The sequence below is a fragment of the Anas acuta genome, chromosome 18 (genome assembly GCF_963932015.1).
Source record: "Anas acuta chromosome 18, bAnaAcu1.1, whole genome shotgun sequence".
NCBI lineage: Eukaryota > Metazoa > Chordata > Aves > Anseriformes > Anatidae > Anas > Anas acuta.
Window position 1 is genome coordinate 11,061,404 of NC_088996.1, and position 17,263 is coordinate 11,078,666.

At 40.9% G+C, this 17,263-nt stretch overlaps 1 protein-coding gene across 2 annotated transcripts in view; it reads left to right on the plus strand.

Moving 5' to 3' along the window:
* Positions 1-6,827: 6,827 nt before the first annotated feature.
* The window catches only part of KCNJ16 (potassium inwardly rectifying channel subfamily J member 16), a 34,785-nt gene continuing 24,349 nt past the window's right edge, over positions 6,828-17,263 (plus strand). The window contains exons 1-2 of one of the 2 annotated variants that reach the window (XM_068654643.1): positions 6,828-6,846; positions 6,928-6,997. The gene's annotated coding sequence lies outside the window, so the exon portion shown is untranslated. Of the gene's footprint in view, positions 6,847-6,927; positions 6,998-17,263 lie in introns of those variants that run through there. The other variant, XM_068654644.1, reaches the window with a different exon arrangement.

The window sequence follows — 17,263 nt, forward strand, 5'->3', positions numbered from 1 at the left end:
GGACAGGATTAGCAGAGGTCTTTCCTAGGGTTGCAGAGGGGCTGCTGTAGGGGTTCAGAGCTATTTTTGTCTTTTACGACAACTGTTTGATGAACGACTCTATTATTTCCCAGCTGTCAATGAATATGAGGAAAGTGTTTCCTGTGGAGTAAAATCTTTCCTCCAAGGTGAAGAATCAATTGGAGAAAAATACCAATGTCACATTCCAGTGCTTCAGTCCTTATTGTGCTTGGCATGTCGTTTCCTCCGTCCTACACAGCAATTGGTCCAAACCAGGACAGAACCAGCCTGTTCTGTCTAATAAAATTTTATTGCATTGCTTTTCAAAATAACAATTCCTATACTAGCACTTTGAAAGCCAGGAAGGCACACAGGCAAGAAAAAACATGCCTACAACTCATTAAGGCTACGAAAATAGTTGCATAAAAGGATCTGACAATGCAGTGCAGTTTTTCATTCCAGTTTCATTCCACTAATTGTTCTTTTTTTTTTTTTTTTTTTTTTTTTTTTTTAATGAAGAACTATCACCCCAAAATAGACTCTTCCCATAAGAAAGCACAAAGATGAAATTGGAAATAAAATCATTAAGTCTTATTATCTGTACAGCCACACCATTTATTTATTTTTTTTTCCAACGACCTTCTCAATTTCCATTTTCTATGTCAGTTGTGCTCTCTTAAATTCTGCAGGAAAGGAGGAAAAAGGGATAAAAGGAAGTGGTCAAGACACCATGTTCTGTGGTGTTGCAATAACGGGAAGCTGACCGCTTTCAGCATTGTCAGTCATTCCTACCCAGGTTCAGCTGCTGGAAACAATCACCAGCAGCACGGTGTTTGCACTGAGCCCCCTCACTTCTTGACTTCCAAAAACTCCAAAGAAAATCTATCAGAATCTGAGCAGGAATTTGCTTTGCCTTTGGATGCCAGAGCTCCCCACAATGGCTTCTGTCTCAGGTTATGGAAGCAAAGTGGTTTCTGAAGAGACGTGGTGACCTAACACTGGTGCCCTAAGTCTCGGTGCAGACGTTTGGCTCTTTCCTGGCCACCTACCAACACAAGCCTTTCCCCATCCTTCATTTTTCTATTTTTCTACCAAGTAGGCCCTGCCACAAGAACGTTGAACTCCGCATAACTCAGTCAGTCACTTTCGGCCCCTGACTGAACTCTACAGAACCCCGAACATGGGCTGGAGGCAACCGTGCGGTGCTGTCGCTAACGGAAGGCTGAGGCACCCAGATGGCTCCCAGCTGCTACCTCAGGCCTCCCTTTGAAGCCCTGTCAGGCTGTCTGAGGGCTGCTTTGCCTCTCTCACACACTCTTTGCCTTCACTATTCCCCTGCCTTTCCCCTGTGTGCTTCCTGGGCTGCATTTGCCCCCTCAGCAGCAGTCCCTTCCCATCCGCCTTTTCCCAGCCACTTCGGGCAGCATTGCCCAGACCGGGCCCTTGAGGGCGAGGGGCTTTGGGCAGGCCCAAGCAGTTCTGGGGGGCTTGGGATGGGATGGAGACACTGCTTGGTGAGGGAGGTGAGACTCAGGGGCAAGTGCAGGCTGTCTGTTGTTAAGCTAGAGAATAACAAGGTGTAAAACACAAAATAAATGAATCCCTTTTGTGGCCCCTGAGCAGAATGGGCCTGGTGTGGGGAATTCTTGAAAGGCACGTGGTAACCTGTGTGGAAAAGTATCCCATTATAAAGCCTGTGACCACCAGCAACTACTCCAAGGCTTACTAAGCCCTTTGGGATCTGAGTCCATTTCAGAAAGCCTTCACAAAAAACATTACATTTCTTCTTGTGGTGTTTTATTATTATTATTATTTTTAACTATTTTAGTCTATCAGGGTTCCCATCACAGCTGGTTGAAGAGCTGCCCCTTCCAGATCATCCTGATTTCAGTTCATATCTCCTAGTCAAGGGCAATACAAGCCCAGAAACACAGGCAGGTATGTGCAAGCTCCCATGAAACACTGGCCACTGGCAGGACTGTGGTCCCGTACATCAAAAGGGCCTGCCATTTTATCTAAGAAACACTTCAGAGTAAAGGAACTGAGTGATTATATTTGCTGGACTTGTTACTTCACTTAAATATATTGAGAAACTTCTACCTCATCTTTCTGACGTCCTCCCTTTCACTCACAACCTGGAAAGCACAAGGAGAAGTCCCTAAGAATGAGAGCAAATGTTTCTGAGATGGTTGCAAATGAACTCTTTAATATGGAAAAAAAAAAAAAAAAAAGAGAGATAGAGACGATCTCCATTTAATTTCCTCTGTTCACAACAAGATAAGTCCATCCTTCTCTTATTACATCAATGGAAGTCGCAGTCTGTGATTTCCTTTGCCATCCTGCTAGATAAGTATGAATGAAGCTAACATGTCGTTGGCTCTTGCACAGGTGGATGAGGGAGTCACTCTCACGGAGCTAGGAGCCGTTCCAACCTGTGTAAGTCCCTTTAGCAAACACTACCTCAGAGGGGCCTGAAAAAAGGTGGGTCATGGCCAGGCACAGCCCATTACACACACTTAAAGGTTGGTGTATAGTCAGTGCACATTGATCCTTGAGGCATGAGCTCCTATTTAGGCCATGCATCTCCACAGCTTCTGTACTTGCAGGCAGTGACAAATAAGCTCCATCAGGCTGCTGGTATCGACTGCCTTTGTACTGTCTCATTCTGTGCCTGTTTTATGCTGCTAATGCTGAAAAGATTTCAATTTTAAAAGGGAAAAAATGGAAAAGAAAAGCATAGTGCCATTGAATCCACAGAGTGCCATTGAGACCCTAACTCATTCCCCAGCTGTTTGCTCCAGGCACTGGGGAGTTATAAATAGCTGGGAGCAAGAGTGTGGAACAGTGCTATATACATTTTGTAAACGGAGCTCTGAGCAATGTCCTGGTTTCAGGACCAGTGAAGTCAATAATGGCCTAGAATCTACCTCCACGTGCAGGTTATTATAACATGGAATAATAATAAAAGTGTTTCTGGATTTTCACAAGTTCAAGTCATAAAGAGTAGGGAAATTATATATTTACTCTGCCTTCCAGTCACTTTTTGTAGTTTTTATTGGAACTTTTCCCTGAGAAGAGAAGGAAGAAGCGATGTTGGTCATCTCTGGACAAAGAAGAAAAAGGAGAGAGAAAAAAAAGACACAAAAGACTTGAGTCTAACTTCAGTTCTGTTGTCATCTTTCAGGTTTAACAGTGCTGCAGTCAACAGTAATAATCATTTAAGCAAGTCAGTATCTCTTTCAGTGGCTTCCAATTATAGATAGTATTGCAAATAAAGGAATCAGTGACAAAACCACTGTTGATTATCATGCATTATTTGCCAGAGCAAGCCATGTTTCTTCATTACTACTAAGCAGAATTACAGTGAGTCATTCTATCAGAAAATCTGAACCATGTATAATAATTAGTAGTTCAATGTAATAAGGCCAGGGTGGGGAAGATATAATGAAGCTGTATTTAGTATGGGACTGGGTACAAGGATTTATGGATATATCTTATTATGTTTCATTGAGGACTATCATAATAGTAGTCTCCTGAAACAAGTATCTGTATATGTGAAAATAAAAAATTGAAATTTCCCTGTTGGACTCTATTTTACTTGATTTTTTTTTTTTTTGAGTCAAGTAGAATTATATTAATTGAAGTCATTTGTGATCTTTGCAGTTCAGCATAAAATGGGACTAATTGCTCTTACTGCAAAGTAGAATACGTGAGATTGTGGGACTGTAAGATATTCTGCTAGTCAAGAGCTAAATCCCTCTTAGGGCACAGATATTTTTTGAGCCTACTTTGAAGTAGGTGGCAGATGACATCTTCAATTTGATGGGGGACAGATGCTCTGTCATTGCTGTAGGTAACCCCACCACTGCCACTTTGACCAGGAGAAACTCTTAAGATGGTCGTGGCACTGTTTGAACAAAGTAATTTCTACAGCAGGCTATTGCCTTCACTCCTATGGACTTCTAAGGAACTTCTGACTGGTGGCCTGAAGGTGCAGAGGACATTGGTGGCAACCGAAATAGAAGATACTAAGCAGAAAAAGAAGGACCATCTGACCAAATCAAAGCTAAAAAGAAAGACAGCATCCTACAGTCATCAGACAGGGCAAACAGCGATTGGTTCAAAGCAGGAGACGAGACACAAAAAGAGTACATATGCAGCTGCTTCAGTTCCAAGTGGTGTGCTTTGCACATGCTACTGAAGCTCCAGCTTGTGTGACAGAAACAGTCATCTGCAGGCAAAGGGGGTGTTACATTATCTACTCTAGGATGATCTTGTTTTCATTTTTATCTTGCGTGTGTTGTCATCTCCTGCTTTGTAGTGCTACAGACTTGTCTATGCTACAAGCATGAGGCTGCACTCAGCAGTGTGTGGTAATTAAGCCCTTTGAGGGTCATGCATATTTTAATTATTACTTGTTTTATTGTCGAAAGCTTGCCCACATGAGATGCAGTCTTGCATTCCATGTGGGACTGAAATAAGGGTCAACACATTCCTTCAGAACCCCAAATATTAAACAGACATTAATTTGTTTTGAGCTTTGCACATTTTAGATGAGCATAAATCAAGATGTATAATGGAGAAAAAATTTCCTCCATATGTTGGAAAGTTGAACTGAGACACTAACGCTAAGTGACAAAAAGTGGTGGCTGCAACAGAAAGTGATTAAATGATTTGTTTAGCATTTATGTAATGTATGAATGCACCTTGTCTGTGTTAAAGCAAAGTAATGATAGGTTTTCCACCAGCAAGGGCTGTGAATTTTAGCTGTATTCCCATTTGGGATTCTGAAGTTCTCAGGTTCCGGCTTACACAACAGCAAAGTCTAAACGCAGACCAGTTTTTCATCCATGAAATGGAAGTTAAATAACACTTGACTGAAGTAGACAAAACAAGAAGATACGTAGACTAACTGGAAACATCAAGATTTGAAAATTACCTGATAGGAAAAGGGAGGGGAAGGGGATCAAAGACGTCCCAGGGAATGAAAAATTCCTTCACAGTGCTTCCTGTTCTCTCTGTTATGCTAACCAAGGTAGGATTAGGTTTCAGCTGCCAAAAGAAATAACATTTGTAGATTTTTTTTGGTCTGGGGAAGTGGGATAGAAAGATTTAAGACAGCTTTTTCCAAACTATTTGCTTTTTGTCAAGCAGTCAAGTCTAGTTATTGTTATTAATTTGTATCACAGAACTACCAAACTGAGACTGGCTTTCCATTGTATTAGCTGCTGTACAAATATCCCGTCAGAGGCTGGTCTTACCTCAAAGAGCCCGTAGTCTGAATGGACCAGACAGACAAAGGGCATTTTGCCCTAAGTTGTATGGCTGTTTAGCCGTTGAGCTGGAAATTATACTTATCTCTTCTGAGTCATAACCTAGTACCTCAGCTACTGGAGTACAGGTCTGGGGAACAGAACCGTCGTTAAAAGAAATGAGCCTGCCTTCTTGTATCCAAACACAGGATAGGGTGAGAATGGTCATGAGTTCCTTCAAGCATCTCTGTGATCACGCAGTCAAAGGTTTGTGCAGCTACTTTAGACTGGAGGAGTATACTTCCCTGTGTCATATCTCTGGGAGTTCAGAGGAAAACATTAGACGTTAAAAATCAATACAGTGGTGTTGGATTATTATTATTATATTATTTGTTTTCCAAGCTGGCCTCAGCCTCTGGTAAACTGTTGTCTAGGCCAGCTCCTCTCAAATCACAAAGGGTGTTTAAAGAGCTTTAGGAGCCTGCCCTGCTTAGGTGCTTTTGTAGACCCTCAGGGCTCTGAATAAAAATAAGTACTGAAGACCCTGAAAGCTAGGGAGAGAGAACTGAAATTATGCTGAACCTTTTGAAGATCCTGTAATGTTGCTAAAAGTCACCCTGGCACATGAAAAAGTATCTTAGTGTTAAAAAAAAAAAGTCATCCATTCTGTAATATATACTGCCCATTGACTCTGCTCTCAGCTACAGCAAGCGCAAGGTTATCATCAGTTAGCCGAACTGCCCCATTGAGCTGGAGAGAGCTCATACCACCATGCAGCAACTCATCCCTCGATTTAGTCCTTACAGTTTGCTGTGGTTTTGGATTTCTATTCCAGGTTCAATTCATATAAAAGTTTCAAAAGTGCACAGGGTCTCTGTGGGGGGACTGCAGTCTGGTCTGCTCCTGACCTTGACTAGTCCAGAACCGTATCTAAAATTTCAGACGACCTAAATTCATCTTCAAGTGCCTAAATTCACCTTCAGGTGCCTAAATGAATAGCCTGAACATGATGTTGTGAAAAGTGGAAAGCAGTAGCAGGTCCATCTTCTGAAAGGTCCTGAAGCAGCATGGCTTCTGAGGAACAAGGGCTGTGCTCCACCCTGGCTCTCACCTGTTTCCAGGTATCTGCCTAGCAGGAACTGACATGCAACGCTCCCTGCCCCGCGTCTCAGGCAGAAAAGGAGATTGCACTTGTATAGACTGGAAGTCTTTACCTTAGCCTCATGCTAACATAGAAACAAAAGACTTTCTGGAGAAAAAGTCTGACTAAATAAAAGAGAATGTAAGTATGAACTTGAATCTGTTTATCCTAAGTGGTATTTCAGTGGGTAATTCAGAATCCAATCCTATGTGTAAATATTTGAAGTAGCATTTAAATTGTGAAGAGCTTTTCTGACATGGGAGAGTTTCCTGCTTCTTGTTTTCGAAATCCTAACTGAGATGTGCACAGGTGACTTTAGCTTTCTGCTGTGCATGTCTGAGCTGCAGACCGGGAAGTAGCGGGGCAAGCAGCAGATTGGCTCTCAGCCTTTTCTCAAGATGCCAGCAGTTATCAAAGCAGACCCTCTGAGTTTGTTCACAGGAACAAGCTGGGGTAAATGTTTAACTTGAGTCTTTGGAGTCTATGGCTTGTACCTTTCTTTATTATTAACCCAAGCCCTGTTTTTCTTTACAGTCGCACGGCTGCTGGCACACAAGAAACAAAGGACCCTTGACATAACTTCCTCACGGAGGCACGAGCAAAGGTAAAGTACCTTTTATATTGTTTCCATACCTATACACTGGAGAGCGGCTGCACATTTCTGTGTTTGCCTTTTTTTTTTTTTTTTTTAGGGCAAACCAACCAGACAATGACAAGCATTGCTTTATTGTGCCTATTTTAAAACTTAATTACTGGATAGATCCAGCTGATTTCATCCTATTTTGACAGAAAATGAAAATGTATTTGTACACATAGTACAAGAGTATACACACAGTGAATTCATTCAGACATTCATGCTTTCACAAATACATACACACTCCTTACCATTGCTTTGCTCTTCATGTTACTAGTCTTATCTTTGTAACTATTGTTTTCCTCTTAATTGTTTTCTGTACTGCTCAAGTCCGAAAAGGTCTGCTTCTCCCTGTGGAGAGGCATGACTGCACTATCAAGATCTGAATTTACATCAGTCCTTTCACTGAGCTCACACAAACCAGATGTTCCATTTGTTTTGCATGCATTCAGCACCCTTGTTGATTTATTTTCTCTTCTCTCGACTGTTCAGAAATGACTAGGACACTAGTCCCACAATTGTTCTGTTTATTGTGTCAATAGAATGAATAGTTGCTCTAAAATAATGTTAAATATCTATGTGTGCTATGTGGTGGCTCAAAATTGGTTCACAGTGAGAAGGATTCACTTGCCCAACTCTTCTTTTATTTGCTGTGGCATAAATTTACATGGAAATGATGCCACTGAGCTTTATCCACAGTAATGTATCAAAGGAAATTAGATTGAAGATCAAACAAGTGGCAATTAAAACAAGTAGTTGAGGACATTCAAACAGTTGCTGTTTATTGTGTTGTATTATATATATATTACGTATATATCAGATAAATATAACACATTTTTAGAAACAATATTTTAATACAAATGGATTTTACAAATTTAAGTAAAAGAAAAACCCTATTTGTTCCTGTTTCCAAGAGCTCAGAATGCCATTTTAGTTCATGAATAAATCCTGCAAGTGAAGTGTAAGCTCCATCTAAGCAGACAATATCTCAGCCCTGATATATTCCTTAAGATCCAGGTTCAGTCTCTTCCCTGTGCTTATGTGCAGCCTTGTGAAGATGAGCATATCCCAAACTACCGACTGCCACTGGAAAGGAGATTTCTACAGACACTGCAGCTATGCTGTTTGCATTTTGGTTTACATTCAGTAATGTTTGCAACATGGTATATGCTGCCCTCAGAGTAAAACAGTTTCTACACATTATCTCTGAGCTGTTTTGGGAATGTGGGCAATGAAAGCATTTGGCCTGTAAATACTTACGAATCTGTGAGGAAAGACTTACTTTATAAAATATGAAAGTGCATGATCAGGAAGCGATGTGAAGACACTCTGTCTTCATACTTCCTCAAAAAAAAAAAAAAAAAAAAAAAATATATATATATATATATATATAACTGTTTGGAAGTAGTTCACACATCTATGATTCTTGTAAGCCTATTAAACTAAGTAGTAAGACTCTACTATTCTCTATTTTGACCAAATACAGCTGGTCATTTAGCCCTAAAGATCTTTGGCACCATACACAAGGGATAATGCAGGGATGATAATCACAGAATGAGGGAATCTACTAGATTGTCACTTTACTCCCACTGGAGTTTACTGAAATGAATGAAAGTTAAAAAAAAAAAAAAAAAAGTGGAAAAAAAAATCAGTATATATTGGAAGGCTGTTAGAATGTAGGCCCAAGTGACTATGAAAATCTGAATCATAATACAGAAAACGTAAATGAGGAGTTGCATTAATTTAAAAAGACTGGCACCTCGGTTATAAAATAAACAGGAAGTCAGCCGTGAAGCTCTGAACCTGTTTCCACAATGGCTGATTTCAGATTTTGTAATTTACTCAAAGATCAAGAGATAAACACGCAAAGAAAACACAACAAAACACAAACCTGATCTCTAAAAGAATGGGAAAATTGGCAAGTTGATAAAGAATCTTGAGTCTGTTCAAAGGTGACCTAGGTCAGCAGAGGACGAGTATGCCTTCTTCTTTGTCAGGAGCTCAATGTTTGTTAAGGGTTCATGGATTTCTCTATTTCCTGAATGTTGTTGTTATTTTTTTTTTTCAATCTGGCAATTCTACAAAGCATATGTTGAACTTTAAACTTATTTGCCTAGCCTGTTCTGGGTGCTACGAAATGCAAATAAAGATGCTGGCATCAAAAGGGGATGGAGTGCTTTGAAGATGAAGGGCTTGACAGGGAGCCAAGGAGCCAATGGACCCCTGAGAACTGGAATTCTCGTAGGACCAGGAGGACACTACGTGTTGGTGAAAGCAAACACACACCAGAAGGGAACTGGGGAGCTTTTCAGTGTTTTCTCCTGATTAATTGCTTAGGCCAATAGAACTACTAGAGTTTTGGTCCCTGTTACGCATTTATTTATTCTTTATTTTTATTTTATTTTTTATTGGGAAAGGGAGAGGGGTGTTGTTTAGCTCTTTGTGGGTTTTTGTTTGGTTGTTTTGTTTGGTTGTTTTTATTTTTAATGTAATGCTAACAATTCCAAAACCATTCTGGTGATATGAAATGATAAGATGGGATACCTCATCTTGTTTAAAAGACATAAGAACAGAAAAATATCCTTCACTGGCACCACTGCTCCATCTAGGCTCAGTGACATTATTCTGACAATAAATAGATTACAAATTCTTGGGGAAAAAAAAAAGCAAAGCCATAGCTCATTCCTGTGCTTCGTTCCAGCTCTTAACATGCTTCTCACCTCCTGTGTAACTCCAGAGCAAAAGAATCAATTGGCTAGCAGCAAAGTACAGTATCGTGTTAAAAATAGTGATAATCATAGAAATAACAATAATGCTATTCTAAGATATGATCAGGGTTCCTTTTCAGAAACTAATGATGTTAAAATAAATGGAATTACATTGCTTTTCATTTTTTTAAGTCTGTAAATTCCAAAAGAGGATTTGCCCCATTTCTACAATGTGCTTAAAGACTTACAGTGCACCATCAAGTGCAGATTTATTAGGGGCATGAGGGGTTGGCATACGGCATTCTCTGCTTAAAGCTGCTCAGTGCCTTTTCATTCTGGTAAATCGAGATTTTTTTCATCTTAATTATTATTCCTGAGACCATATGTGGCCTTGCATTTTCCACAGCTTTTTTATTACTGCACAGAAAAAGTGATGAGCACTCTTTGATATAAACAGCAAGGAAAACTGATGGTATAGATAGACAGTAGGATAGCATCTAGAAAATGTGAATTGGAGAAAATATTACACAAAGTTCTGTAGTGCAAGGTTTTTCCTTCTTTTTATTGACCCGGTCAGTGAAAATACCTCCACTGAGTTCAGTGGATGTTGGATCAAATCACAGTGTCTCTCTAACTCTCCCCCTCTGCTGGCAATTCAGTTCTTGCTGTGCTGTCAGAGCTGCATAGGATCTCTGAGCTTTTCAGAAAAAATCTTTTAAGAAGTCATACAGGAGCACTCTCATTTGAGCCAAAATATGAAACACCTAAGAAAACTCTGGGGCAGTGGGAAGCAGGAAAACTGACTAGATGATAAGGAATGACAAGTAGATTCTGCAGTTTGAATGCTGTTTACATTTTATAGCAATCACAGCCAAGCATACAGAGTGTGCTTGATAACACATGGTCAAGAAGATAGTATTTCTGGTTCAAACATACGGAACATTCAGTAAGTGCACCTTGGAGTTTTATGATACCTCATTTGATAACCCAAATCAATTTCCACCACTAAGCCAACAAAGCGTGATATTATTCTTATATTAAGAAGCGCAAATAACTTTCAAAACAGTGAGCTGCAGATAAGGTTATTTCACACGCTTTTGAAAGCCACTGCACTTTACTGAATATTACACACTGTCACAGTCCATGTTCGGCAGTATCATATATTATAGATCCTCAAAATTATACTTCATAATCTGCAGGAAGATTGGATGGTTTCATACAAAATGTTTAGCTTGTATGTTTACATGATGTGAGTGGCTTGACTGACAAGAATATTTTTCTACTTATGTTTCACAGTCCTTCTTGATGCAGATTTACTATTGTTGTTGTTATTATTATTAATAATAATAATCTGCTCTGCGCAATTCTCTGCTTTGTTCAGCACAAAGACATGGAAGTTGCCAAATATAATTCACAAACTCTATTGGAGGAAGAGAAATGCAGTCCTTTAAGTAAACTTTTCCACCAGTGTTTAGAAATTTTCTCTCAACAGAAGCAGAAGCATTTCTTTTCAATGGTTCTTCTGACCAGCTAGGAATATGTTTTAAGTATATAACACAGAAAACTGGATACTGTGAGGTTCTGATTTTGAATGGAATCTTAAAATTTTCCACTTATGATGGAAAATTTCTCACCTGAAAACGTGTATCCAATATTTTGGGAGTTGTAGGAAGCTTCTTGATTCCCACATATTTCCTCAGTTCTAAAGACAGCTCTATTTCCACCCTCCAAAACCAACTTTATGCAGTGAATCAAGCATGTGATGAGCTAAGCTTATTTATTTGGTAGGCAGATTATTTTGCAGTGGTGGAGTTTGAAACAGAGTTAGCCAAAAATGAAATTACTAATGTTCAAGAGAAAGGCAGACATTTGTCATTGACAAATCAAGTTTTAAGTTTCATTAACCCAAATGGCGGTTTTATCTAAATTACCAGATCAGGTCCAGAAATTGGATGGTTGCTTGGTTTTCTTCAGGGATAATTCTATGTATGGAAACATTTTTTTGACAAGAGAAGAAAGCACAATCAATATTTTACTGAAAATAGTTTGTAGACAATCTTTAACTCAAAAAAAAAAAAAAAAAAAGAACAAAACAACAACTAAAAAATGTTCTCTGTATGATTTTACTGCTGATGAAAGGCCTTAGTCATACAACATTTGGAAAAAGAATTTGCTGGTTTGAGACTGTGGCTTATTTCCAAACTTCAGACACTTTCACCTTGTCTTTTGCTCCCAGCTCAAATTCACAAAATCCTCTTAGTTTCATTTCGTTCCCAGCATGGAATCATGTGAAACTTAAGCACAGAGAAAGGCACTCTCCTTGTCTCCTCTCCACCGCAGAAGAAAGAGATAACCCCACTCAGGGTGAGCTGGCAGCCTGGGGCAGAGCTGGCCTCAGCAACAGGCCTCAGGACAGAGATCTGCACCTCAGGATGGAGATTTATGCCTCAGGATGGAGATCTGCGCCTCAGGATGGAGATTTATGCCTCAGGATGGAGATCTGAGCCTCAGGACAGAGATCTGAGCCTCAGGACAGAGATCTGCGCCAAGGCCTCCAGCACAGGGAGGCTTCTCGGGCCAGGCTCCAGCACCACAGGGGAGCAAGGACACCCACTGGGCAGCCCATGCCGGCGGTTCCCCTTCTTCCTCCTCCTCCTCCTCCTCCTGTGCGGGGCAGGAGGCCCCGAACGGTGCTGGGGCGCTGGCGGCGGGCGGCGCGTGGTGCTGAAGGGATAGCGCCCACCCTCCCGCCCGGCCCTCAGGCCGCCGCCGGGGGCAAAGGCCTGTCCCGGTGCCTCCCGGCTGGAGGGCTGCCACAGATCTTCCTAGAATGAAAGCTGTTGGTTAAAAACACTGCTCCTGCCCAAAAAGCTTTCCCCAGCACTTTCTAGAATGCAAGTTTTTAGCTAAAAGCACTGCTCCTACCCCAAAGGCCTGCCCCAGATCTTTCTAGAATAAAAGATTTTAGCTAAAAAACACCGCTCCTGCCCCAAAGGCCTGCCCCAGATCTTTCTAGAATTAAAGTTTTTAGCTAAAAAACACCGCTCCTGCCCCAAAGGCCTTCCCCAGCGCCTCTGGGCAGGAGAGCTGCTACAGTCACTGCTCCTGCCCCAAATGATTCTGTGATGCAATGAAAGGCCTTCCTCAGTGCTTTCTGGAAGGAAAGTTGCTAAAAACACTACTCATGCCCCAAAGCTTGGTTTAGCATGCTCTGTAGAACTTGTTTTCTCCTACCTAGTAAGAACTATGGACGTTTTTAAATGTTACAGTAGTAGTTGATGCCCTTGGTAATAGCCTGTTGTGCTGCTTTACTGACACAGAGCAACGAATTGGTCTCCAGCCTGAATTGCCTACAGCTTAATTAGGTATGACACACATTACTTCTTGTGCTAAACTGCTGCAGGGGGATGCTGTGTGTTGTTAAACAGCTGCTGGATGCTGCCCGAGAGGGAAATCTATTTATGGGCTGTGTTTTGGGTTGTAAAGTTTGCAGCCATGCTTAGGAAACAGCAGTGCTGAAGACCCATGCTGAATTATTAAGAGTGTTCAGTCACACAGAACAATAACCATAAAAAAAAGGGGTCAGACACTGGCTGGCCCCATGTGGGTGGTGTACAGGGAAGGAAAGCACAGGTTGTCCGGAGGGCAAGGGCTACTGCTGAGCAGCAATACCTAAGTGGTCAGAGACCATTAACAATTACCCTCTGGCCTGAGGAACTGGCTGGATCCAGACAGCTCAGAAATAATGTAGCCCCACTGGAGAGACTGTGCTTATGCAACGGGAAACTCTGGGAGAGATTTCCTGACACACTAAGGAATCTGGGATCTGCAAATCTACAAATGTTAGTGAAAATCAAGATTTTTGCTTCCTCGACTACTTTGGAAAAAAATTGCATAATGATCCTCGGTAACATCTTAAGACGTTAGGCGTTAGCTATGCGGTCAGCAAAGGGCTGGGCTATTTCTATTTATCAGGTATCCCATTTGAATTCCCCTGCCAAGAACTGAATATTTAGGATTTCCATGGCAACATGTTTCTGAACCCCTATTACAGTCAGACTGACGCGTGTCAACTGATACAGGGATGCAGAAGGTAGTGGCTGAATTTATTCAAGCAATCACATTCTCTTTTCCAAGGCTAATGCACATGAATACTGAGTTAGAAAACTGAATTGACAGGGATTCCATCTCAATGAACATGTATAATGTTCCAGCCCAGAAGAGCAGCTTTTAATTGATGAGTGGGATTATATTTACATAGCAATTATAACAAAGTCAAGTCTGGCTTTATGTGAAAGACTATTTGCTGTAATATCTTGCTGCTTGGTTGTCCAGAAAAGCTGTTCCTTTGTGGGCAGGACAAAAATCAGACCAGGTGCACTCAGCTTTTACATGTGCTTCTTTTCTTATTCTGCAAATACTCACCTTATGAGGCCAACTCAATAGTCACATTGTGGTTGCCTTAGATACATACATTAATTTACTCCATTATAACTTAGATGCTGATTGTTTAACTGCATACGTATTAATAGTTATTCACTGTTATCCTCAAATGGCTGTTCGGTGGCTAATGAAAAATGAATAAGAGTTCATTCTAAATCCCATATAAGTCAATGGGCATCTTTCTCCTCATTTCATTCAGAGCTGGAATTAGCTATCCCCATTGCAGTGACACCAAATATTAATTTTTTGTCCTTAAGATACCTTTCAAGGTAGTGATTCTACCTTGATTCAGCTATTGATTCAGTTTCACAGATGTGAAGCTGGGCCAGAAAGTTTTCCTCTGAATCATCCAGCAAATACAGAGATGTTCTGACCCTCAGTCTGGATTTCCTTTGATGGATAATGGGTTGTAGAGAGAGGAAAGGTGTATGCCTGAGTTTTGATCCAACATGGAGTTGAATATGGGGTAGGGAAGCAGCTGGATCTGACAGCTAGGAACAAGTTTCATATCTTGTAGTTCTGCATAGTCAGGGAGACCAAGAGTTGTATTCTGATGTCTTCTTATGGAATTGGCATGAGTTATGTTCTGCTGATGGCTCTGGAAACAAGAGGGTGGTGAGGAACTCAAACCATTTATTATTCACGGCATGGCAAAGACAAATATGCATGACACCTATGTATACAGCCCCTCTAAACACTGAGGAGGGCTGTACTTAGAAGCCTGACTCAAATGCCATACCTGTTTCTGTGGGCTTGAATGGGGAACCAGGAGCTGTCATCCCTGAATTCCCAAGAGGTCAGATGTGCTCATCCTTAACACCAGAAAGGGCGTTGTAGGTCCATTCTGTTACTATGCTAACAGGTTGGAGGATACCCTTAAGTGGCTTGCCTAAGGTTGTACAATGCTAGAGATGAGGAAATCAACCTGTGTCTCTTGAGTCTTTTACGACAAAAAGATTTTTCTTCTCTTAATCTCGACTTTCACTTCTCTCAGTCTTACTGCCATGGAAATTGTCTCCATAGCTGGTATTAGAATTACCTTGTTGTCATCATTAGTAAAGCACATAATAGATAGCTGAACAGCTCTGATATTTATCTTTAGGTCCACAGCTATTGAGATTCCAGAGGCAAATTAGAAAAAAACATAGACTCTTTATTAGTAGAACTTAATTTAACTGTATTTAAACTTAATTAAGGAGGAAAAAAAAATGACATTTCTTAATGTACTCTTTCTTTATAAAGTATGAAATAAGGATATTAGATTAGTTTGATCCTGGTTGTTGTTATGTGCACACAGTAGATGAGAATGCAAAAATTCCCTCATTCAGTTAGGTACTCTTGGATGTCAAATCAAAGACCAGGTGCTCCAAAAGCCCATTTCCTTTCTTCAGTGTTTTATGTTTCCCAGCCCTGTAATTCCTCCCAGGAAACCAGAAGAACTCTTAATTTCTTGTCCCCCTCCCCCCATTAAAGTAACAGCTCTGGTCATTTAAACAATCAAGCACATGTTCTTACACTGTCTGCACCTCATGCTATCCATAAATGGTGATGTGGTAAGAAAAACCATGGAGGAAAGGAAAGGAAATGACATTAACCTTTTCCATCTGATAAATAAGGGCTCCATTCAGCTGCAATAATCCACATCCTTCCCTAGAGATCCAGTTAATTTAATACCTAAGGGCTCAGTTCATTTAAAATTATTTCCACACTGGCCAGCTGATTTCTTGGTGAATTATTCAGTCCCTAGACTGAAATATTCTCCCTGTGCAATAACACATGAGAAAGGGCTAAAGCTCTTCTCCAGCTCCCAATGGTCTGTATGTCCACTGACATACAGAGTTGCTAGAGGGGCAGTGACATCCACATCTATGCCCTCTACACTGACAGGAACTTTGTAATGATTTTCCTAAGGCCACCAGTCAGCAAGCACTGAAGATAACATACCTGGTCCCGTTTGCTGCTCTTCTTTGCTGGAAACTTCTCACCTTCCTATCAAACTTTAAGCACCTGCAGTTTATAGGTAGTAGAAAGAGAGTTTGAGCTTTGAATGGGTAGAAATTTGGAGCAACAGACTCACCCAGTCTAAAAAAAGCAGCCTGGATTATGAATGTTGTTACTGGGGTTTGAGGTAATGGACATGGATCTGTGACCCCTGCACTGATGCTTGTGTGATCCACTTTTCCCAAGGCTAAAAGCTGGGAACTGGAATTATTATTATTATTATTATTTTCCCTTTCCTCCTTGGCAGCCCTTAGATGGCTCCAGTGTGATTGGTATCTGCTCAGCCATACCCAAGGAACCTGCAAAAACAAAGGACTATTTGCATGCATCAAGGAAGATGTTTTGAAAGCATCACAGAGCAGCAGGGCATATAGAACCCAAATGAAAATCAGCAGGAAACAGTACTCTAACTTCAGTAGCAATATATGAAAATTCCAGATTTACTGTATTGGTTGCATTGATCATTGTCAATTGAAAGCCATGGGAATCTTGTCATTGGCATCAGGAGATTTTGGATTAGATTCCTATATTATGAAACATGTTCCTTCCTCTTTTATTTTTTAAAGGGAGTGTAACTAATTGACTATAATGATCCAATGTTGTCTGCAATTTTGCAGCCTTTCTGATGCCGTAATAAGTTCTAAGGGTTCATTATTAGACTGTCTTGAAACTCGGTAATTAAACAGGAAAAACAAGAAATCTAACTTCACTTCAGTAGTTAATTGAAGTGCATTTATTGACAGATTTGAAGCTCTAATGGCAACTCTGCTTGCTGAGAACAACCAGCTCTTGGCTTGTATGGACCCTTAGCTCCTGGGGTGGACATAGCCTCATAAAAAAAGGGGTAGAGAAGCTGTGTAAATGCTCCACATAAACCCATCACCCTCCAGGCTTGCATCACAGGGCTGGACTGGATCTGAGCCGGAGGCTATAGCTGGATGTTGGCACATTCTCTTTTGTTGCATTGCTGCTCTTCTTCTCTCCTCCTCCTCTAGAAGCCCATGGGCTGTGTGGGGTTGGTAGACCAGAGGTAAGCAGGAGTGCTGCGATGGCCACGTTCGAGTTCCTGGCACAAGGTGTTGGG